General features: G+C 41.3%; 1 protein-coding gene across 2 annotated transcripts in view; it reads right to left on the reverse strand.

Moving 5' to 3' along the window:
• The window catches only part of SGMS1 (sphingomyelin synthase 1), a 202,338-nt gene that overhangs the window by 174,472 nt on the left and 4,029 nt on the right, over nucleotides 1-23,837 (reverse strand). For both annotated transcript variants that reach the window (XM_075842652.1, XM_075842653.1), the window contains exon 2: nucleotides 15,807-15,890. The gene's annotated coding sequence lies outside the window, so the exon portion shown is untranslated. The remainder of the gene's footprint in view (nucleotides 1-15,806; nucleotides 15,891-23,837) is intronic.

A 23,837-nucleotide genomic window follows, 5' to 3' on the forward strand; every position in this document is an offset into this window, starting at 1 on the left:
CAACAGGACAATGACCCAAAGCACACCTCCAAATTATGCAAGAACTATTTAGGGAAGAAGCAGGCAGCTGGTATTCTATCTGTAATGGAGTGGCCAGCGCAGTCACCAGATCTCAACCCCATAGAGCTGATGTGGGAGCAGCTTGACCGTATGGTACGCAAGAAGTGCCCATCAAGCCAATCCAACTTGTTTGAGGGCCTTCTGGAAACATGGGGTGAAATTTCTCCCGATTACCTGCGCAAATTAACAGCTAGAATGCCAAAGGTCTGCAATGCTGTAATTGCTGCAAATGGAGCATTCTTTGACGAAAGCAAAGTTTGAAGGAGAAAATTATTATTTCAAATAAAAATCATTATTTCTAACCTTGTCAATGTCTTGACTATATTTTCCAAGTCATTTTGCAACTCATTTGATAAATATAAGTGTGATTTTTGATGGAAAACACAAAATTGTCTGGGTGACCCCAAACTTTTGAACGGTAGTGTATATACAATTTTATGATAATATATTAAAAAAAGACAATTCTCCACCATCACCCCCATTTTTTTCTCTATTTCCTTCTCTCTTTTTTTTGAGCACCAGGAAATGGTTATGATAATGCAGTTTCATACCAGTAAACTCCCCTTCTTTATTGCATTGTCACTCACTAAATTTTATCTATGGACAAAAGTAGCAACGGTGACCCCTACAGGTTTTCACAAGAAAAATAAAACTTAAAGGGGTTTGCCCATCAAGGATAATTGTGGCATATCCACAGGATATGCTATAAATGTCAGATAGATGTGGGTCACACCTATGGGACCGACACCTATCTCTAGAATGGGACCCCTTAAACCCCGTTCTACCTTTCTCGGCTTCCGCTGCCTCCCGGCCACTTCCTGATTAGATGGTCAGGAGTTACGAAGACAGCATAACTCGCTGAGCTACGTGGTTTCCCTAACTCACATAGAAGTGAATGAAAGTTAGAGAAACAGTGCAGCTCATGTGCTACACTGCTTCCGTTACTGCCATTCACTTAGTTATGGAAACAGCGTAGCTCAGCGAGCCACGCCGTCTTCGTAACTCCTGACCATCTAATCAGGAAGTGGCCGGGAGGCAGTGGGGGCCGAGAAAGGTAGAACCGGGTTTAGGGGGGTTCCGTTCTAGAGATAGGTGCGGGTCCCAGAGGTCCCCTTTAAGTTGAACTTTTTTTCTAACAAATCTGTACAAAATAAGAGTGCAGCTCTACTACATAATAAATTACTAGAAACTCTGTACACCTGTTGGACTAGACTGGGTTGCCAGAAGCTTAAAGAGACTGTCACCAGTTTATTAATTCCCGATCTCCTAACTAATCTAGTAGGCGCTTTGCAGCATTTTTCTGAATGTGCGAATAGGTCTCTAATAGCCAAATAGAAGGTGACTTTCTTTTCACTCTGGGCGGTGTAATGTTTTCTGCATGACGCTGTCCAATCAGCATACAGCTTCTCCCCCTCCCCTGCCAGGCAACACAGCCTGATCATATAGTATACAGCTTCAATTCCCAACTGTGTATTCAACTGGTGTTATCTCTGGTTGTGTCCCAGCTAGCTGCGATCCTGTGGACATATGAAAGATTAGAATCTCCTCTTTCACATAACACCAGAACCGCTGTTCTAGGTGGTCAACAGTCGGAGATATGGCTGTTTGAAGTGATCCCCCTTCCCTCCAGCCTCAGTCTCTCACACTGTGTGAAGCAGCTTGATTCTGATAGGACAGCGTCAGAGACCGTGAAGAGGCTCCACCTCAGGAGAGTCGTTGGTGTTACCTCCCACTTGTCAAATATAGGCTCATTTACATATTTAGAAAAACGTAACTTTTAAAATAAACGTTTTGGGACACAATTTTCACTAACGTTATCAATGTGACAGCGCCTATCAGATTAGCTAGGTGATAGGGCATTACTAAACTAGAGACAGATCCTCTTTAATTTTGCACAAAGAGAATGCTAGACTTAGTGAAAATGCGCACTTACACCGGTTCTTCCGTAGGAGGAAAATCCTGTACCTTTGCATAGATTTGGATGTAAGTCAGGATCTGAAGAAAGTAGGTTGATAAGCCGTAAAGGCACTGTAAAGGCTGCCAGTAGTGGCTGTCACTTGAATAGTCCAATCTCCAATTCTCAAGCATTTAAATTCTCGTAAAAAGTTTCGATCTTGGAAAAGGGCAGGGGGAATACCTATAGGGTTGTGTACAGAGGCAGCAGTCGCAACTGGGCCCTTGTGCCTGAGGGGGCCTAAAGACCCCTTTGCAACATAAGACACCAGTATTATAAATGTATGTTCACACAAAGTTTCTTGCAGGCTCAAAATTCCGTCTGGAATTTTGAGGCAGATTTTGATCTGCCTGCATGCCGTTTGCTGCATTTTTTTGCTGGCATTTTTCATTTGCGCCCATTGAGCGCCGCGGGCCAAAATGCTGCGAAATTCGCTTTCTCTACCTCCCATTGATGTCAATGGGAGGTCAGAGACGTAAACGCCCGAAGTTAGGGCATGTCGCTTCTTTTTCCTGCAAGCCGGTTTTACCGCTCGTGGGAAAAAACGCCTCCGCCACCCATTAAAATCAATGGGAGGTATTTTCAGCCGTTCTTTGGCGCGTTTCCCGACGCGGTTTCCGTGTCACAGAACTCTGCGTAAACAGGGCCTTAGTTGGAGGCGGTTACAAATTCATTGAGGCCCTGGAGACTCAATCGCCAGGAAGAGGCAACGCACAAACCATGTATTCTTAGTAGAGAGCTGTCTTAGGTGAAGGCACAAAGCGAGGGACCACATGAAACGCGCCGTAGCGCCGTCTTTTCCACATCCTACGGACCATGACCGTTGAATAAAATTAACCTTTGCAATATCAGTAAATGCTGCAGCATTTATTCTATTACCAAACATATTACATGTGTTTGTGCTATTCTGGTTGCTGAGCACCCAGTTGGCAAATAATGGCAGTGGAGTCAGCTTTCTAGTGGGATTGTCGTGGAGAAACCCTGTGAATGTGCGGAGTCTTCTCTAGTATTTCCCGTCTACCTCTGAGTATTGATAGCAATGTCTTAGGTATATTGCCCTGTCCAGGTATACTGTAGTAGGTGCATTAACATTCACGGTATTACTTAGGCTCATTCCCAGGCAGTCGCTTTCCTGTGTGTGTCTGTATGGAAAGCAGCTGCCTGCCCGGGAGACCACAATATGATCTCCCTGCAGAATAGGAGTTCTATCAGCTCATTGTTTAATGTACAGAGCTAAACATCCCCCACATAAATCAAATAAATTAATTGTTAAATTAATGGTTATGACAGGCACTCAATAGCAAAAGTTGCCAAATAAGAAGTCTATTTATGGGCTAGTGTGGTAACTAAAAGTCAAATCCATTAGGTACCCCGAGGAAACCCATGAAAATAGTGCTGTCTGCACAAAAGAGGTCATGAGATATGACACCGTCATTAGCTCTACATGGTCCCAAGTGGACATAAAAACAGTGAGTAGAAATCCTGCCATGCACCTTGGCAAGCGCCCAGCGTCTCTATGTGAAAGTGTAGGCTATTGTAAACAGAACAGGCTAGCAGGGAGCGTGTAATAACTCACACTGAATTATTAACATGTCTGCTGAAATCCTGAGCACTTTCCCCTCTGCTACTATAAAAGGACTCGCTTTACTGGAAGACGCAGGCGCTGGAGATTCTTGGCATCTGTGAAAGGGCTGAAAATGGCAGTGTTTGTTGTATAGGTGTCACCTCCCAAACGTTGGCACCGTATCAAGTACACAATAGAAAATTAAGGTGCGGTGTATAGGAAGATAAAGATAGAAAGGTAAGCATAATTATACCGCCAGAGCCATAAATAAAAAGCCAGGGCCCCAAAGCTAATGCATTAAAATCTGTATCAGGGTTCCCCACCTACCATGTGCCATTTATAATACTGACGTCTTATGTGGCAAAGGTGCTCGTGTCTCCTTGGGCCTCGGGTCCCAGGTGCATATGCTACCTCAGCAACTCCTATAGCTACGACCCAACATAACACATAATTTGCTATTTAAAGAGCAACTGCACGTTCAGAAAACTTTTCATATGTCGTAGCAACATATCAGAAGCTTGGATCAGTTGGGGGTCCAGGTGCGGAGATCTCCACCATCGCTAAAACAAAGGTGCAGAAGGGATCTGTACCGTGGGCTGTGATCGGCTCTGCTCGTCTGCCGAAGTACAGCGCTCAGCTGAGCACTTCTGCACCTTCATTTCAGCAATTTGACCCCCACTGATCAAACCTACGGATATGTCTCTATGACATAGGGCTGGACAATAAATCGAAAAATAACCGAAACCAAAATTCAGCGCAGATAACAGTCGTCACCTTACGCATTTCTGTTTTTTCGGTTATTGCACGCAGCCCTGCCACTGCCGTGAGTAACTGTATGCTATCCAATTAGAATAGATGATATGTGATTTGGATAGCATACAGTTACTGACGTTTGGGATAGCCAATGGCAGAGCAGGCTTTATTTGACAGCAAACCCAAGCTGATCACCAAATCAACCAGTGGGCCTTGCCTGAGCCAAGAGTGGTCCCCCACCCCAAGCAGTGCACGGCAAAGTTCTGTCGCTGCACTATTTACAGCTAGTTCACTAACACTTTGTTTTGGTCAGCCGTTGTCGCTCATCCCCCCGACAGTTCCCATGCTTTCTGCCTTGTTCCGTCACCTTCCTCTCTGCTGCCGTTGCCGATCATCCCCATGGACTGTCCCCACGCTTTCTGCTTTGTTCCGTCAGCTTCCTCTCTGCTGCCGTTGCCGCTCATCCCCCTGGACGGTCCCCATGCTTTCTGCTTGGTTTACAAAACCAAGCAGAAAGCATGGGGACCGTCAGGGGGGGGGGGGGTGAGTGGTGACGGCAGCAGACATTGCGCACCGAGCACGGCCTGACCCCCTCTGGCAACAGGAGCTGTATGTGAAACAGGCCTGTGATTCTGCTTTTATAAATTCTGTTACTCTTCAATGTTTCTATTAATTTCTTGATACTGAAAAGAAGCTGGTTAGAAGGTACTCGAAGAATAAGAACACACTAGTCTGGAAGAACCTGACTTTGGGATGCCTCAGCCAAGTGTTAGTGGAATGGTATACTATTGTATATAATATATACCCCCTGAGCCTGTCTGCTGTATACTAATTTATATGCTGTATGTATACACCCTGGCTCTAAAGCTTCTGTATACTAGTAGTATGCAGCAGGCTCAGGGGGTATATTATATACAGTAGTATAGAGCAGGCTTAGGGGATAAATATTATTTCAATGGCGTAGCATGCAAATAGGGTGCGTGGTATCCAAAAAGGGGTGTGGTCTAAATAATCGTAATCGAGCTTACATGTTCAATTAATCGTGATTTTGATTTAGGTCATAATTTCCCAGCCCTACTATGACATATCAAAAGTTTTCTGAAAGTACAAAACATAAATTTTTAATTATCCATATACTGAAAAAGGATTCTAAAAAGCAAGAATGACGTGAAGATTTTGCGTTCAGTAATTAAATGTAAGTTTGTGAAAAAAAAAATTGCAATATTTTGTTATTAAAACACGCTGAAGTCAATTTTCTTTTACAAACACTTCACTGGGGGCATCCATATTGGAGGCACATAAATCCTTCTGCTTGTCTGTATAGAAAGTACAGCGGGGTGTATGAGAAGCTGAAAGTTAATGCACAAAAATAGTGCCGAGGGACTAATACAGTGTACAGGAAGAGACAAGTACTGGCCATCCTCCAGAGTGGCGGGGGTGCTGCATATAGAGCCTTATTCGTATGTGAAGGTCCAGTTTACACGTCAGCATTAAATCGGACGTGTATTTCCATGGCGGAAATCAGAGGCATACACTCGGATTTCTGCTGCAGATGTGCAGCAGATCCGCACAAGTATTAGCCCCATTGTCATTTGATGGGGTTAATGCTCGCCTTCACCGTGCAGAGCCCATGGAAAATAGTGGCATGCTACTTATTTCGGCAGCATGGACAGAAGTCCACACACGTGTGAACGAAGCCGATTGCTCACCCTCTCGCAGTCTACACACCAAAGCTACACAAAAGAGGAGTATTTTTGTATTGCAGTGGCTAGTTTGTAAAAATATGTTAATAATAAAAACTTGATTGAAATAATATGTTAATTTGTAAAGATACATTCTGATTAATAACAACAAGGACGTTTGTCTGTCACTCCAACTGCAATATTTAAAAGGGAAACAAAAACCCAGGTTCCAAAAAAAAAAAAAAACACACCTTTTCGCCACAAACTCGCCTCTAGCATTTTGAGGCTTAAAGAGACTCTGTCACCACATTATAAGTGCCCTATCTCCTACATAAGGAGATCGACGCTATAATGTAGGTGACAGCAGTGCTTTTTATTTAAAAAAAACTATCTATTTTCACCACTTTATTAGCGATTTTAGATTTATGCTAATTTGTTTCTCAATGGACAAGTGGGCGTATTTTACTATTGACCAAGTGGGCGTTGTACAGAGGAGTGTATGACGCTGACCAATCAGTGACCAATCAGCGTCATACACTTCTCTCCATTCATTTAGATCAGTATTTGCGGTCTTATACGAACACATTAACAATACTGAAGTGGTTAGACAGTGAATAGACATTCCACGGGATGTCTATTCACAATCTCTGCACTTTGTTACTGTTTCTGTGGTAGTTACAGCAGAGCAAGCGTAATCCCGCGAGATTACGCTGTAGATGACAGGTTACAACGAGATTACGCTTGCTCTGCTGTAACTACCACAGAAACATTAACAAAGTGCAGAGATTGTGAATAGACATCCCGTGGAATGTCTATTCACTGTCTAAACACTTAAGTATTGTTAATGTGTTAGTATAAGACAGCGCATAAGGATCTAAAAGGATCCCTATGCGCTGCCTAAATGAAAGGAGAGGAGTGCATGACGCTGATTGATCAGCGTCATACACTCCTCTGTACAACGCCCACTTGGTCAATAGTAACACACGCCCAGTTGTTCATTGAGAAACTCATTAGCATAAATCTAAAATCGCTAATAAAGTGGTGAAAATAGATTGTTTTTTAAATAAAAAGCACTGCTGTCATCTACATTACAGCGCCCATCTCCTTATGTAAGAGATAGAGCACTTATAATGTGGTGACAGAGCCTCTTTAACCCCTTCAGGACCCAGCCACTTTTGGACCAAATGACACAGCCTCATTTTTTAAATCTGACGTGTGTTACTTTATGTGGTAATAACTTGGGAATGCTTTTACCTATCTAAGCGATTCTGAGATTGTTTTCTCGTGACATATTGTACTTTAAGTTAGTGAAAAAATTTGGTCGATATATTCAATATTTTTGTGTGAAAAACACCAAAATTTTGAGAAAATTTGCAAAAAATTAGCATTTTCTAAATTCAAATGTATCTGCTTGTAAGACAGATGGTTATACCACACAAAATAGTTACTAGCTAACATTTCCCATATGTCTACTTTAGATTAGCATCATTTTTTGAACATACTTTTATTTTTCAAGGACGTTACAAGGCTTATAAGTTTAGCAGCAATTTCTCAAATGTTCAAGAAAATTTCAAAAGCCTATTTTTTTAGGGATTAGTTCAGTTCTGAAGTGGCTTTGAGGGCCTTATATATTAGGAACCCCACAAATCACCCCATTTTTAAAACTGCACCCCTTAAAGTATTCAAAACAGCATTTAGAAAGTTTCTTAACCCTTTATGCGTTTCACAGGAATTAAAACAAAGTGGAGGGAAATTTGCAAATTTCATTTTTTTTTGCAGAAATTCCATTTTAATCAATTTTTCCTGTAATACTGAAGGTTTTTACCAGAGAAACACAACTGAATATTTATTGCCCTGATTCTGAAGTTTTTAGAAATATCCCACGTGGCCCTAGTATGCTACGGGCCTGAAACAAAAGCCCCAGAACAAAGGAGCACCTAGAGGATTTTTGGGCCTTCCTTTTCTTAAATTATATTTCAGGCACCATGTCAGGTTAGAAGAGGTCTTGTGGTGCAAAAATAACGGAAACACCCCAAAAAAGACCCCATTTTGGAAACTACACCGCTTGAGGAATTCATCTAGGGGTGTAGTGAGCATTTTGACCCCACAGGTGTTTCATAGATTTCATTAGAATTGGGCAGTGAATTACATTATTTTCCAATAAGATGTAGCTTTAACGCAAAATGTTTCATTTTTTTCAACAAATAAATGAGGAAAAGCACCCCAACATTTGTAAGGCAACTTCTCCAGAGTACAGATATACCAAACATATGGTCATAAACTGCTGTTTGGGCAAGCGGCAGGACTCGGAAGGGAAGGCATGCCATTTAACTTTTGGAGCGCTGATTTTGCTGGATTGGTTTTTCTGCACCATGTCGCATTTGTAAAGCTCCTAAGGTACCAGTACAGCGGAAACCCCCCAAAAGTGACTCCATTTAGGAAACTACACCCCGTGAGGAATTAATCTAGGGGTGCAGTGAGCATTTTGACCCCACAAGTGTTTCATAGATTTCATTAGAATTGGGCAGTGAAAATTAAAAATTACATTATTTTCCAATAAGATGTAGCTTTACCTCAAATTTTTTTTTTTTCAACAAATAAATGATGAAAAGCACCCCAACATTTATAAAGCAACTTCTCCAGAGTACGGAAATACCAAACATGTGGTCATAAACTGCTGTTTGGGGAAGCGGCAGGACTCAGAAGGGAAGGCACGCCATTTAGCTTTTGGAGTACAGATTTTGCTGGTTTGATTTCTTTGCACCATGTCGCATTTGTAAAGCTCCTAAGGTACCAGTACAGTGGAAACCCCCAAAAGTAACTCCATTTGGGAAACTACACCCCTAAAGAAATTCAACTAGGGGTGTAGTGAGCATTTTGACCCCCCCCCCCAGGTGTTTCATAGATTTCATTAGAATTGGCCAGTAAACATGAAAAATTTCATTTTTTTCCACTAAGACGTAGCTTTAGGTAAAAAAATTTCATTTTCTCATCAAATAAAGGAGAAAAATCACCATAACATTTGTAAAGCAACTTCTCCAGAGTACGGAAATACCCCATATGTGGTAATAAAGTACTGTATGAATACACATCACGGCTCAGAAGGGAAGGAGCGCCATTTGGCTTTTGGAGAGCAGATTTTGCTGGATTGGTTTTTCTGCGCCACGTCGCTTTTGCAAAGCCCCTTAGGTAGCAGTACAGTGGAAACTACCCAAAAGTGACTCCATTTGGCAAACTACACCCATTGAGGAATTCATCTAGGGGTGTAGTGAGCATTTTGACCCCACAGGTGTCTCATATTTTATTAGAAATGGGCAGTGAAAATGAAAAATTACATTATTTTCCAATAAGACGCAGCATTGGTTCAAAATCTTTCATTTTCTCATCAAATAAAGGAGAAAAAGCACCGTAACATTTGTAAAGCAACTTCTTCAGAGCACGGAAATACCCCACACGTGGTCATAAACTGCTATTTGGACACACAGCAAGGCTCTAAAAGGGAAGGAGCGCCATTTAGTATTTGGAGTGGAGATTTTACAAGATTCGTTTTTTGACCCCATGTTGCATTGAGCTATAATAGCAGTACAGTGGTACCCCGGATAAATTACCCCGTTTTGGAAACTAGATCCCTCAAAGAATTTATCTAGGGGTGTAGTGAGCATTTTGACGGCACAAGTGTTTTGCAAAAATGAGTAAACAATAGATGTTGCAGATTGAAAATTGCTGTTTTCCACAGATATGCCATTTCAGTGCCCAATGTGTTGTGCCCAGCTTGTACCACCGTAGACACACATCCCATAAATTGTTAAGCGGGTTCTCCAGAATACAGTAATACCCCATATGTGGTCATAAATTGCCGTTTGTGTACACGGCCAGGCTCAGTTGGACCACCATTTGGCTTTTGAAGCGCAGATTTTGCCTGGTGTTTTAGTGGTATTTTATCTTATAATGTGGGGGCATATGTGAGCTGGGCGGAGTACATCAGGGTATATGTAAGCTGGGCGGAGTATATCAGGGTATATGTAAGCTGGGCGGAGTACATCAGGGTATATGTAAACTGGGCGGAGTACATCAGGGTATATGTAAACTGGGCGGAGTACATCAGGGTATATGTAAACTGGGCGGAGTACATCAGGATATGTGTAATCTGTGCGGAGAACATCAGGGTATATGTAAACTGGGCTGAGTACATCAGGGTATATGTAATATGTGAGGAGTACATCAGGCTATATGTAATCTGTGATGAGTACATCAGGATATATGTAAACTGTGGAGTACATCAGGGTATATGTAATATGTGCGGGTACATCAGGGTATATGTAAACTGGGCGAAGTACATCAGGGTATATGTAAGCTGTGCAGAGTACATCAGGGTATATGTAAGCTGGGCGGAGTACATCAGGGTATATGTAATCTGTGCGGAGTACATCAGGATATATGTAAACTGGGCGGAGTACATCAGGGTATATGTAATCTGTGCGGAGTACATCAGGGTATATATAAGCTGGGCGGAGTACATCAGGGTATATGTGAGCTGTGCAGAGTACATCAGGGTATATGTAATCTGGGCGGAGTACATCAGGGTATATGTAGCTGGGCGGAGTACATCAGGGTATATGTAAACTGGGCAGAGTACATCAGGGTATATGTAAGCTTGGCGGAGTGCAACAGGTCATAATAGGATGATGTAATAATGGGGAGAATGAATAATCCATGGATTGGTGTGGTCGCTTTGAACCAATCCTTTATGCACAGGCCGGGTTTATTGGGTATTATACAAAATATCTGCGCTCCAGTATTGCCTAATCTTTGACTTCTTCACCAGCCCTATAAGCCGCACAAGGCCCTAAAGTTTCCTCATCACCGCTGTGTCCATGGGGTCCACCTGTGGGGTCCAGCAAATGACGATGTGGGGTGTTTAGTGAAATTCTACTGGACCTAAAAATGAGTCTGGGCAGTCATTTAGAATCATTTTGCATCATTGCGTTTTGAGAGTCATAACGTGTTATTTTTCCGGTGACGGAGCTGTGTGAGGGCGCGTTTTTTGTGGAACGAGCTGTAATTTTTATTGGTTCCATTTTGGGGTACATGAGATTTTTTTATCACTATTTATTCCATTTTTTGGGAGATGAGGAAACCAAAAAACAGCCATTCCAGCACGTTTCTTTTTTTTTTTACAGTGTTCACCGTGCAGTATAAACAACATGTTAACTTTATTCTGCGGGGCGATACGATTACAGCGACACCAAATTTATATCGTTTTTTTACGTTTCACTACGTTCCCACAAGAATAATACTCTTTTCTAAAAAAATCATGTTTTAGTGTCACCATTTTCTGACATCCGTAACTTTTTTATTTTTTAGTTAATATCGCTGCGGAACAGCTTGTTTTATGCGTGACGAACTGTAGTTTCTATTGGTACCATTTTGCGTTACTTGCAACTTTTTGATCACTTTTCATTAAAAAAAATTTGAGACAAGATGACCAAAAAATAAAATACTGTCATTGTTTTTTATTAAAAATTTTTACGGTGTTCACCGTGCGGTAAAAATAATGTGATATTTTTATAGATCAGGCCGTCCTGAACGCGGCGATACCTATTATGTATAGTTTTTTTTCATATTTTCATGTTTTTCTAATAATAAAGGAGTTGATCAGGGAAACAGGGCAAGTGTTGTTTTTATTATTTATTAATTTATTTTTCTTTCACATTTTTTACTTTTTCTTTTATACTGACCTGGGGACTTGAAGATCTGGTCTTCTAAACCCCTGTACGATGCACTGCACTACTTATGTAGTGCAGTGCATCGTAACTGTCATTTTTCATTTGACAGTTAGCCGATTAGGTCCTGCCTTGGGCAGGACCTAATAGGCTACCGTACCTTGGCAACCAGGAAGCCTAGTAACGGCTTCCTGGTTGCCATAGCAAACCCTCTGTAAACCACTTCAATGCGGCGGACGTCATTGACAGCCGCATTGAAGGGGTTAAATGGCTGCGATCGGCGGTAACAGCCATTGCAGCGGCATGTCAGCTGTGTATAACAGCTGACAGCCGCTGAAGATAAAGCGCGCACAGCTCCTGTGCTCGCTTTATCTGCCGGGCGTAACTGTACGCCCGAGTGCGGGAAATCACTTGGAATTTGGACGTACAGTTACGCCCAATCGCGGGAAGGGGTTAAGGACCTTCCTATTACTGATAGTGTGCAAGAAAATCCTCTACCTGTAACTCTAGGATAAGCAAAAAAATAACGTTTCCTTTAAAATCTATTCACACTTAAACCCCGTTCAAGTTTATCTCACGTTAATGAATTTGTTATTACATTAGTGTTCCATTTCAATGTATTCAGATGTATTCTGTTTTTTTAATTCTTGTGTCCACTATACCTGGTCTTCAAACCATTTTTAAATATCACACCACACTGTAAGGCCCCATTTACGCTTAACCTTTGCGGCAGGAAAGCGCTCAGTGCATACGTCAAATGTACCCTTAGATTCCCATTATACCGCCAGAGACCAATAGTGTCCTTTTGGCCTCCGTCAGGCAGTATTCATCAGCAATACAGTTTTTTTTTTTCTGAATAGAATAGTGAAGTCGACTATACTATTCTATCCAGAGGCATTTCATAACAAAAAAAAACAAAACATATACAGTGTAGTAAAATGTTTTGTTTTTTTTCAACATGTGAGCCTATGGGTGACAGATCTCGAATACAATAAACCCCAAAAAATATATATTTGCCCTAGTAGATGGCAGGTAAACTTTATGACAAAACATAATTTGCTTATAAAAGGCAACCAACCCTATTTTCCACACTACTAACAGGAGGTATTGAATTGTTCTATTCACATAATTCCTAATAATGAATATACCCTTTATTAAAGGCACGTAGCTTATATACTAAAAACAACCCATGAGCCCAGAAACATTATCAGTCATATAGATTTAATGGTCAGTTTCTGCTAACAGCAGTAGAATTAATATACAGTCTATACGAGGGGGAAGAGTCTGTTGACCGCTATCCCAGGATTGATTCTGAGCTGATGGTAGTGTATGTTAAAAACATTCAACAAAGCCCCCCCTCGACATATTTCGCCAAGATGGCGTCATCAGGGGTAAAACGGGGCAATCGCAGATGACACGGACTGATGACAATGGGTGACAGGTGACACTGTATGGCATCTAAAAAAATAAAGTATTTGAATCTTAGGCTTGAGAAAGACCCTCCACTTGTCACGGGTCGAAACGTTGCCATTTTTACTGGATGTTTGACCAATAAAAGAATATATTGATTGAAATTTGGGAGACGTGTGCTGCTGTTCAACCATACTGTATGGCATCTGTCACAGGCATTCGTTTAACTTATAGGTCAAGAGCTTTCCAATAGCTAAATATGATGTACCTGCTAAACACATCCCATAACTATTTAATGGATAAGTCATGAAAAGGTCCTGAGAGTTCATGTTTCCGTTTAACAGATCCTGTAGTCTACGGGTGACAGATGCCACGGTCAGGAATCCGTCTCAGCATGCATTTAACGTGTACTTCGGGAGCTTTGTCTGGCATATACCTTAAATTGAGACCATTAAACGCAGTGTGAAAGGGATCTTAGTGATTGCAGATTAGAGTAATGAGAAAGCATATACGGTATTCATTTGTCTGTGTACGAAAATGTATGCCCCCAACATAAATATGTAATTTAACCCAGCTATTCACTGGCCCTGAATGACACGTGAATTATTATGTAGTTATATCACTCCTGAACCACTCTCCTATTGATAACATAGGCGACGTATTCTAGAGGGGCAACTGTAAAGGCAAAATATTCAAGAAACAGGAGGCCCAGGAGAAACAATCCTACAGGTCCGTTCCAGTTTGTGGAGTGCAATGTAAGGAGGGAAGCAAAGATCATTGCAATCTTCTTACATTTCTTTTTTATTAATTAAGACGGCATATGTCACTGCAATCTAAAACAGAATTAGTAATACGGGGGGGGGGGGAATGTAGTTAAAAATATTACCTATACAAATCACTGGCATAGTTACACTTCCCAAATGTCTGATTCACATAATCTCACATCACAGAGCATTGTACTCTACCCTTATAACTGGAAAATCATAAAAAATTTTAATAATACGTATCCTGATGACGTCTGGATATGCGAAATCCAACACATTCTCATTTTTTCCCAGTCGTTTTTTCTCCAGCCGATAAGCGAGACGTGTCAGTCTGAAGATGCAGCTTTTCAATAGAGAGAAGAATGGCTGTAAGAACTGGTACGAGTTCCCATGGGGATTCAGATAAAGTCTCAGCGGGCCTTGATAAGTGCAAGTCTGCAATACAATGCAGCTCCAGAGAGATCGGGATCCAAAGGGAAAGTATGGTGATATGTAAAACCAGCGGGTCTCTTTCATAGAAAGCTTTCATTCATTGTAGAAAAATGCCCTGCTTCAGTAATCTATGTCACCTTTCCTTTACAGGAAGAAAATAAGAAAATGCCAGCATCTTATGAGCCTGACGTCAGACAACTAGCTACAGGGACTAAGGTCACAAATTCTGCATACTGGAAAGAGCATCCTGACAACACTGCCTGATCAAATAGTTTATGATCATTTGCCCACAAGGTGGCACTGTCACTTTGTTTTTCAAGCATTGCCGAATAACAAACACTAATAGAAGCCTCTAAAAGTGCATCTACACATAAATTGATTGGACATAATACACACACACACACACACACACACACACACACACACACACACACACATACATATATATATAGATTATAAATAAAATTAAGTAAGGCTTACAGTGCATACCTTGCTAGGTGCTCCTTTAGCTGTGGGAAACAATGGCGGGAATTTATCAACCAGAAAAATGGCGTAGAGAAGTCGCATGAAGGTCCAAAGATCGTAATTTGTGTTAAAAATTGAGACTTTTGGCCTTTTTACTCTGTCCTTTCCACATTTGCGAAAAGAGGATGTGTCTTCTCAAAAGTAGGTGTTGTGCTATCGTAGGGCGTGTACTGCACATGCAGAAAGGCAACCATAGCCTGGCGATGTCAGTCCAAAGGAGGGGGCATGTTTGCCAGCAAAAAAAGGAGCATTTGCAGTGGAACGACCCACCCGAGTTGCGCTTGTAGCTAATTGTCGTGTAACAAAAAACATGATTTCCTTAAAAACTATTTGGAATTGAAGGAGAAAATAGGTATGGGGGAAAGGGGTTTGATTGCCTACAAAACCCTGGGGTCTGTTTGGTAAACCATTTTCTCCTGACAGGTTTCCTCTTAACAAATCCAATACAATATTGAACATTGACATACTAACAAAAACCTTGACAAGCTGCAATTAACATTGCAACCACTAGTCACCCATAGACATGTATAGCACAGACATCTATGTTTTTGTTTTGGGGGGGGGGGGTGGTTTCAAAGCGGCACACATTTCAGGATTGTTGAGATAAGAAGAAAGGACACATCTGTATATACTCACACTTACCTGCAGGATTATGCTGGCTACATATAGGGAGGCAGTAATGATCCTAGCCCGATGCCAGTTTTTTTAGACTATATAAGTTATCTACAGAGAATATATAGTTTCTCGAACTGGTTATGTAAAAATAAAAAATAAATATATTAATTTTACTGATAGAATTGACTGCCAACCAGAATATCAGATGTACAGACATCTAAGCTCCAGTCAAGAAATAACAGCAATGAAAGCAAAGACATTGAGGTGATCTGACCTGGACACAGCTGGTATCTAGAACACGAAGCAAACAACGGCACTCCTTACCTTTCCGATGCCATCAACTACGCCGCTGCCATGTTGAATTCTACCCAGTCATTCAGTAGTGATAATTGAGCCTGTTCTTTAAGTCTATGAATGAAAAAAAATAATTATTACTTGTCCAGCCCCAATTTCTCAAATGTCTACTGTTACATGGAAAATATCAACTTATTTAAAAGTTGATTAAAAAATAAAATAAAACAAAAATTGCAGAAAATGCATTTTCACCCAGAGTGTGGCATGCCATGATGACATAGTAGTTTCAAAGTAACCGGGTCACCCAATAACAAAATTAGTAATGACAATGCAAACTCAAATTCTGATATGATCATCTACTGAAGGCTCGCCTCCGGTATATATTCAACAAGCTCATTAATTATAAGTACGTAAAATCATTGTTGGCAGTATGGCGCAATCTCAGTCAAAATTTGTTCCCATAGAACAAAATGGAGAGAGCCGCGTGCATGTGTGGCCACCTCTCCACTTAGTCCCCGTCTGGAATTGGCAGCCAGCAGCTGCCGCACCAGGCGAAATGGGGGGTGGGTAACTCATGTTCTCGATATAGGTGCAGGTCCCAGAGCTGGACCCACATCTATCAGACATTTATGGCATATCCTGTAGATATGCCATGAATGCCTGAGTTGGGAGTAACCTTTTAAAGGGGTAGTCCCACTCTTAAATATTACATTTCTCTGTTGGATCCTGTAAAACATATAGTTTTTCAATTGGATTAGTTAAAAAAAAAATATCAACTCCTGTGTGACGTTACTGTTACATACTTATTATGGCACTCTGCTGAGGTTATCCAATTCTTATTAGGTGGCCTGAACAATAGCATCCAGGTACAAGAGGATTCAGGTAGTAGGACTGAGCTACTGAGCACGTGTGACCACCGGCACTGGACACATTAAGATGAAAGACGTTCTGCCATTAAATCAAAAGAACACCAGGGGGCACCATACTGAATATATAATTAGACAATATTTAGAGAATTTATTTTATTTATTTTTTAAATTATTCCAATACAACAAAAATTATTTTTTTTGTTATCTAACAGAGAAATGTAATATTAAATTGTGAGTCAAACCATTTAACAAAGTAAATAAGAGCTGAAGAGCAGTAAAAGCACGACTCATCCCAAGCTGAAAATCTAATAGAAATTTTATGATTGGGTCTTTGCGAGAAACTTTTACAATGCCAGGATTTCGGATGTCTGACAAACATGAGTAATATGCCGATTACCAGGACCTATATTTTGCGATTTGCTCCCAGTTGCCGCCTGCAGAGTTTACTGCAACCCAATCTCTGCTGTTAATGTCACACAACAAAAAACATCAATAGAAGCTGCAAGAATTTCTCTATTTGCCTACAAAAAAAGGTTGAGCTTGTAATACAATCAATACATAACTGTAGACTACTTTCTATATTAAGCTTTCTGCTAAGATGCAGCGCAGTGATGATAAAACAGCACAAAAAGGGAAAAAAACAATAAAAGGTTGTAGATAAAAATGCCGGGAAATGAGGAAAAGAAAAACTAACACGCAAAGTAAGTGGACCTATATGCCAAGTAATGTAATATATTTTATAATGTCAGCCAAGACCGTGCTTATAGTCACTGTCGCTCAGTTTTCCACAAACCCTGCATAACATTGTTAGGCTCTGTTCACATTTGTGTCAGAGGCTCGATCGTTGGCCATCATCCATGGAGCATTGGTTCCTGGTTACAGTTACAAGCGGAAATCGGGATGCAGATTTGACAGAGCCTTACATTCCAGCGACTGCCATTTTCCCTTTCTATTCACCTGTGTAAGATCTAGCAGTTCTGGCATTGTATTCATGACTCAGTATAAACAGAGTAACGCTGCAATGCATGGTATTTTGGGAGAATACACAGGTGCAGGGCTCGTTACAGTACAGTAATCAGAACTGTCTTGTAACAATCCCAGCACCTGTGAGTCCATCACGTGGCCAGGACATATTCACTGGAAGTAAACAATGAAGGTTTCTATTGAATGGCAAGCAGAGATCTTGACAACCGTGAGACATTGATTCACAAATTATATTGGAAAATTGTATGATGTTTTATTATACAAAATAAAAAAAATAAAAGCTATTTTGGGCTTGCATTGGTGAGTATACGTGTCACCAACAATCTATCATTGCAAATGCCAAACGTGAGAACACTTATCGCTAGGAGAAAACTGTAATCCCAATTATACGGCCTGCACTTTTATATTCTCAGACTCATATACGCTTGGATCTACATGGCTGTATTGTGGATGAGTGTTGTATGGTAGAGTTATCAGCAAACATATTCCATTTTGCTTTCCAATACAAGCGCACCCTGGAAAAAAAAAAAAAAAAAAGTATACTGTCCGGTATACTTTTTTTTTTTTTCTACAGTGGAATTGAATGGCAGATGGTAGTTGTATACATCTGGGCTAGAAGTCTGGCGTATACAAAAGAAAGAAGGTTTTCCCAGGGTTTATCATTGACAACACAGCAAATGTGGTATAAACAGTCTTTATCTTTTGATGAAAATAAATAAATAAATAAATGCAACAACAATACCATAACTGAAAATGGGGACTACTGGTCAAAATACTAAAAAGGAGCAGTTTTCATGTGTGTCTCTGCTGGAAAGCATTCCAGTTTACAGCAAAAAAAAAAAAAAAATAGAAGGAAGGAATATATGGCGTAAAATGTATACACCTTTTTATAATCGTTCAGTAAATTTAGACTTATAAGGTTCCTTAAGCCCCCATGGCCGGGATTTGACTATACATAAAATAGATTTATATTTATGATATGAAATGACATACTGTATATCGAATGCTAAATATAACTATGAACAGTATAAATAGAGGCGCTCGTTATTTCCTTTTTTTTCTAGTATAAATCAATAGTCAGCCAAACAAAAACAAAAAAAGTACAACAATAACAAATTCAATCTCACACTGCAACAGAACAAATGCCTAAAACCACTATAGACAATGGATTAATGATATGCACCATTATTACTGAGAAATCAAGCCCAAAATGACATCCTTCCCCCAAGGGAACATCAATGATATTTACAAAACCATCCGTAATGTGTCCATAGTTATTATAATGGACGAGGTCGGAATGGGCAGACTCGCCATAACCATTTAAGAAGCTTGTATTTTTAGCTCGACTACAAGCCACGTTCCAGCAGTACAATGTTCTCTGGATCCAATGTCACAGATAATAGCTTCTTTCTACTTTAGAGACCGGCAGAATTTCATCATTTTCATTAAGAAGACTGCATACAAGTTTTCAGCAGAGTAAAGCAATACTGTATGTACAATTTTCAAGTGGAAGGCTAATCTGTACATTGCAGCTTTTATGTATACTGAAGGGGAAAAAAATACATTGCAACAAGCTAAGGCTGCTTTCACAGCTGCGTTGTGGCTTCCGTTCTAGCGTGTCAGTCGGAGGACCACAAGAACGGAATGTAACATTTCCATAAAAAAAAAAAATGATCGAAGGGTTTTATTTTTGCATCAGTTGTACTCAGTTGGGCTCCGTTCCGTCAGGTTTCCGTTTTTTTTTACAGGAGAAATAACGTAGTCTGCTGCGCTATTGTTTCCGTCAAAAATGACAGAAACCTGACCGAAAGGAGCTTTTCGTTTTTTTTAACATTAAAGTTAATGGATGACGGATACAAATGGATATGCCATCCGTTTGTATCAGTTATGCATTACGTTTAACGGATCCGTTTTTTTATCTGAACATGCGCAGACTAAGGGCCTGTTCACATCACCATTTGGCTTCCATTCCGGGGTTCCATCGGAGGTTTCCGTCGGGTGAATCCCGCAACGGAAAGTGAAACGGACAGCACAGCTTCCGTTTCAGTCACCATTGATCTCAATGGTGATGGAAATATCGCTAATGCTTTCCGTTCGTCCCCATTCTGCCTGGTTTGCCGGTTTTCCGAAGGAATCAATAACGCAGTCGACTACGCTATTGATTCCGTCGGAAAACCGGAAACCAGACGGAATGTTAACGAACGGAAAGCATTAGCGATGTTTCCGTCACCATTGAGATCAATGGTGACTGAAACGGAAGCTGTGCTGTCACTTTCACTTTCCGTTGCGGGGTTCACCTGACGGAACCTCGGAACGGAAGCCAAACGGTGATGTGAACAGGCCCTTAGGCTTCGTTCACATCTGCGTCAGGGTTCCATTCAGAGGTTCCGTCGGAGCTTCCCGTCAGAACGGAGTCCTGACTGAAACTGGCCTAAAAAAAGTGTTTGTTTCAGACGGCCATAATACAGTCGAGTTTTACGGCTGTATGAAACCGGCCTTAGGCGACTGACATTTTTTTTGTTTGAGTCTATATAATAATGTAAAATAAAAAAGGTCTTATTTGATCAGAACTGCTTCATATTCCCAAGCATACTAGTCACTGTCGCACGGGATCTAGTGTCTGACAGCATTAGATTACCAGAACATACTGTACGTTGTGTGAACACGTTCCATACATCACTAGAGGATAAAACGTTATAGATTGCAGCACATTCTCCAGTACAATCTGCATCTTAGAGGACACTTCAATTTTGGTCACTGGAACTGTAAGCTGCTGTATTATAAGATAACCAGACGCATGTGGCAGCCCTAAGGCGCGATTCTTTCCATTTCACGACTTTCACACCATTCCTGAAAAAAGCACGAGTCACAAACGTATTATCTCCTCTATTATTTTCTTCCTATAATTAAATTTAGGTTGAAAGACACAATTCTTGCACAAGTAGAGCTGAAAATTATATTTCCTGGAATAGGAACTGAGTAATAACATTACTGCGACCTGAATAAAGAACTGAACTCCACGACCTCATTCAGACATGCAGATGTTATACATACACACACAGCATGTCCAATAACACACAGGTATGACATTCATTCTGCAGATTGTCATTTATTTCATACTCCTGTAGGGATCTTTGATTGGTGCAAATCTCAAATGAAAAGTAAAAACTCACACAATGGTAAAAGTATTGCAATTGATAAGAATAATTAATTGTTTGGCAATTATTAGCTACATTGAAGATTATATTATGAATTTTAAAATCCCAGGGAATTTAAAAAACCCAGTAAATGCACTACATGTCCCCTGGCAGACTATAGGCCCCCAATGGACTCCAGACTACAATCTGCCAGTGTCTGCTGATGGATTGGCATTTTTTCCTGCAGTGCTGAATTTTTATTATCAAAACACCAATACAAAAGGGAGACGTTATATTATTGGTGCAATTTCCTAATCGTCTTCTAAGCGTGCTCAAGTATGATTTAGGGTATGTGCACATTGGGCGGATAAGTTGCAGATTTTCCAAAACTGATTTCATTGCAGAAAATCTGTAGCGTATTACAGTAGCAGCAAAGTAGATGAGATTTGAACAAATCTCATCCCCCCCACTGTGGATTAGAATTGTCAATTTATGCAGTGAAATCGTTGCACTTCTGTTGTGGTTTTTCCCTATTGAGTTCAATGAAGATGTAAAAGCTGCAACAAATAGCAAATGTTGACATTTTTGCAGTGGAAAAGTTGCGATTCCACCACAAAAATCGCAAATCTGGAAAAAAACGTAACAAAAAAAAGCACCGATCTTTTCCTTGTTTAAATTGAATAAAAATGTCTATACATACCCCGCTGGCATTGTCTTAGCGTTGGCTCCTTGTTCCCCCGGCTGTTCTCCCTGCAGCCCGACCGCCTATGATGACACTTCATCCCATGTGACTGCTGCAGCCAATTACACTCGTTTCCGATCATTGCCCGGTGTAAACAAGGCAGCGATCACCCGACAGGCTCCTATGTCGGCTGATCAAATCTTTTATGCCAGAAAATTGCCACTTGTCGGCAGCTCATCTTCCCGTGTAAACATTAACGATCATTCGTCCACTTACATTCCGATCATTGCTCTGTTTACATAGATCAAACGAGCTCTGAACGACATACTGTTATTGTCGATCGGTTTGGCGAGCGTGTAAAACCACCTCAACACATTTTCCGCCTCAAATAAATAAAAAATAAAAATGTTTACCTCACCACCCCTCAGCAGAAAGCGGCTCATTCAGTGTACCGAAACGGGACATTGTATGTGACGAAGCACTAATGACGAGTGCAGCGTGGCATATAAGGCCTCATGCTGCTCGCCGTCATGACCTTGTGTGAGCTGCAGCATGCAGAGAGGACCTGGAGGGGAAAAGTGAAGAGGAGTGGTAGGATGAGTAGAATTGTCTTTTTTTAAATTGCCCCTCCTTAATTGGATGTAACCAGACCCCCTTTCTCCCAGTAGGTGTGGCCATTCTACTAGTAGGTTCAGGTCCCAGAGTTCAGAGTTCAGACCCACACTTATCAGGCATTTATGGCATATTTTGAGGGTATGCCGTAAATGCTAAAATGGGAATACCCCTCCCACCAATTTAACGTATTTTGAAGGGTATATAATGAGGTTAAAAAAAAAAAGTCTGCTTCCCCCCCCCCCCACCACAATACAGAGCCACACTTGTCTATGAGCTGTATCTGGTATAGAGCTGTAATACCAGGCACAACCAAAAAAACTTGAGTGGCGCCATTTCTGGGGGGGGGGGGGAACAGACCCTTTTTAACGTAATCTCACACATCCCCTTTCAGCCAGATATATCTGCGATACCTTTAACTACTGTTCAGTGTGCAGCTTATATGTTCAGTGTCAGCTCAGGCGACACTTTCACTTGCAACCAAATCAGTGTGTGTGCGTAATGTACGCCCCAGTGTAACAAATCTGTAATACACACTCCGTGCTCTCCTCCTCCTCCTCCTCTGGACACCAGCCAACAACATTGCAGTACAGTAACAGGCTGCCAGGATCCCTCCCCAGAGATGGCCGGATGAATGCATGTGACAATCACCAGAGAGCAGCATGAAAGACGGCTTGTAAATACACCACAGTCCACGTCTTGTAGCCGCACTCACATGCCACATACTGTACATACATTACATACAGGCAGCGTTGTGTTATGGGGAGCGACATTATATCGCTGCACTGTACTCGCTCCTGTATTCTTCTACAGAAATTTACACAAGGAGGTCAAAATACAACAACCTCAACTAATATAATACAGAGCTGCGGGTTGTATCACATCCCAAACCACATCAGTAACTATACAGTACACAGACACGCAACATCTGCAGAATAGATGAAAAAATTATTAAAGGCAGATATACAAGGTTGTTGCTCCCTGTCCGTCCATACAGTGTTAGGGCAAAGCCCCACGTGGCGGAATTGCCTTTGAATTCCGCTGCGGACACTCCGCAGCGTTAATCCGCAGCGGAGCCGTTTCTCCATTGCCTTCCACTTCTTTTTAGTAGGCTTCGTTTAGACGTGGCTGAAAATTCCGCTGCGGAGCATAGGCTGCGGTGCGGAATTTGGTGTCCGCAGCATACAATGGATGTTGCGGACCAGTGGCGGACTGGTTGCGGACTCATTGCGGAAGTTCTCCATTGACTTCAACGGAGATTCTAAATTCCGCAATGAAGTCCGCAGCTGTCATGAACATGTTATGTGTGCTGCGGATGCGTCTTGCTTTTTTGACATGACATTTCTTCATTCTGGCTGGACCTATGTATTTCTAGGTCTACAGCCAGACTGAGGAAGTCAATGGGGCTCCCGTAATTACGGGAGCGTTGCTAGGAGACGTCAGTAAATAGTCACTGTCTAGGGTGCTGAAAGAGTTAAGCGATCGGCAGTAACTGTTTCTGCACCCTGGACAGTGACTACCGATCCCAATATACAGCAACCTGTAAAAAAAATAGAAGTTCATACTTACCGAGAACTCCCTGCTTCTGTCTCCAGTCCGGCTTCCCAGGATGACGTTTCAGTCTAAGTGACGGCTGCAGCCAATCACAGGCTGCAGCGGTCACATGGACTGCAGCGTCATCCAGGGACGTCGGGCTGGATGCCGAAAGAGGGACGCGTCACCAAGACAACGGCCGGTAAGTATGAAATTATTTTACTTTCACTAGGGAAAGTGCTGT

This window comes from Rhinoderma darwinii, chromosome 11, assembly GCF_050947455.1.
Source record: "Rhinoderma darwinii isolate aRhiDar2 chromosome 11, aRhiDar2.hap1, whole genome shotgun sequence".
Lineage (NCBI taxonomy): Eukaryota > Metazoa > Chordata > Amphibia > Anura > Rhinodermatidae > Rhinoderma > Rhinoderma darwinii.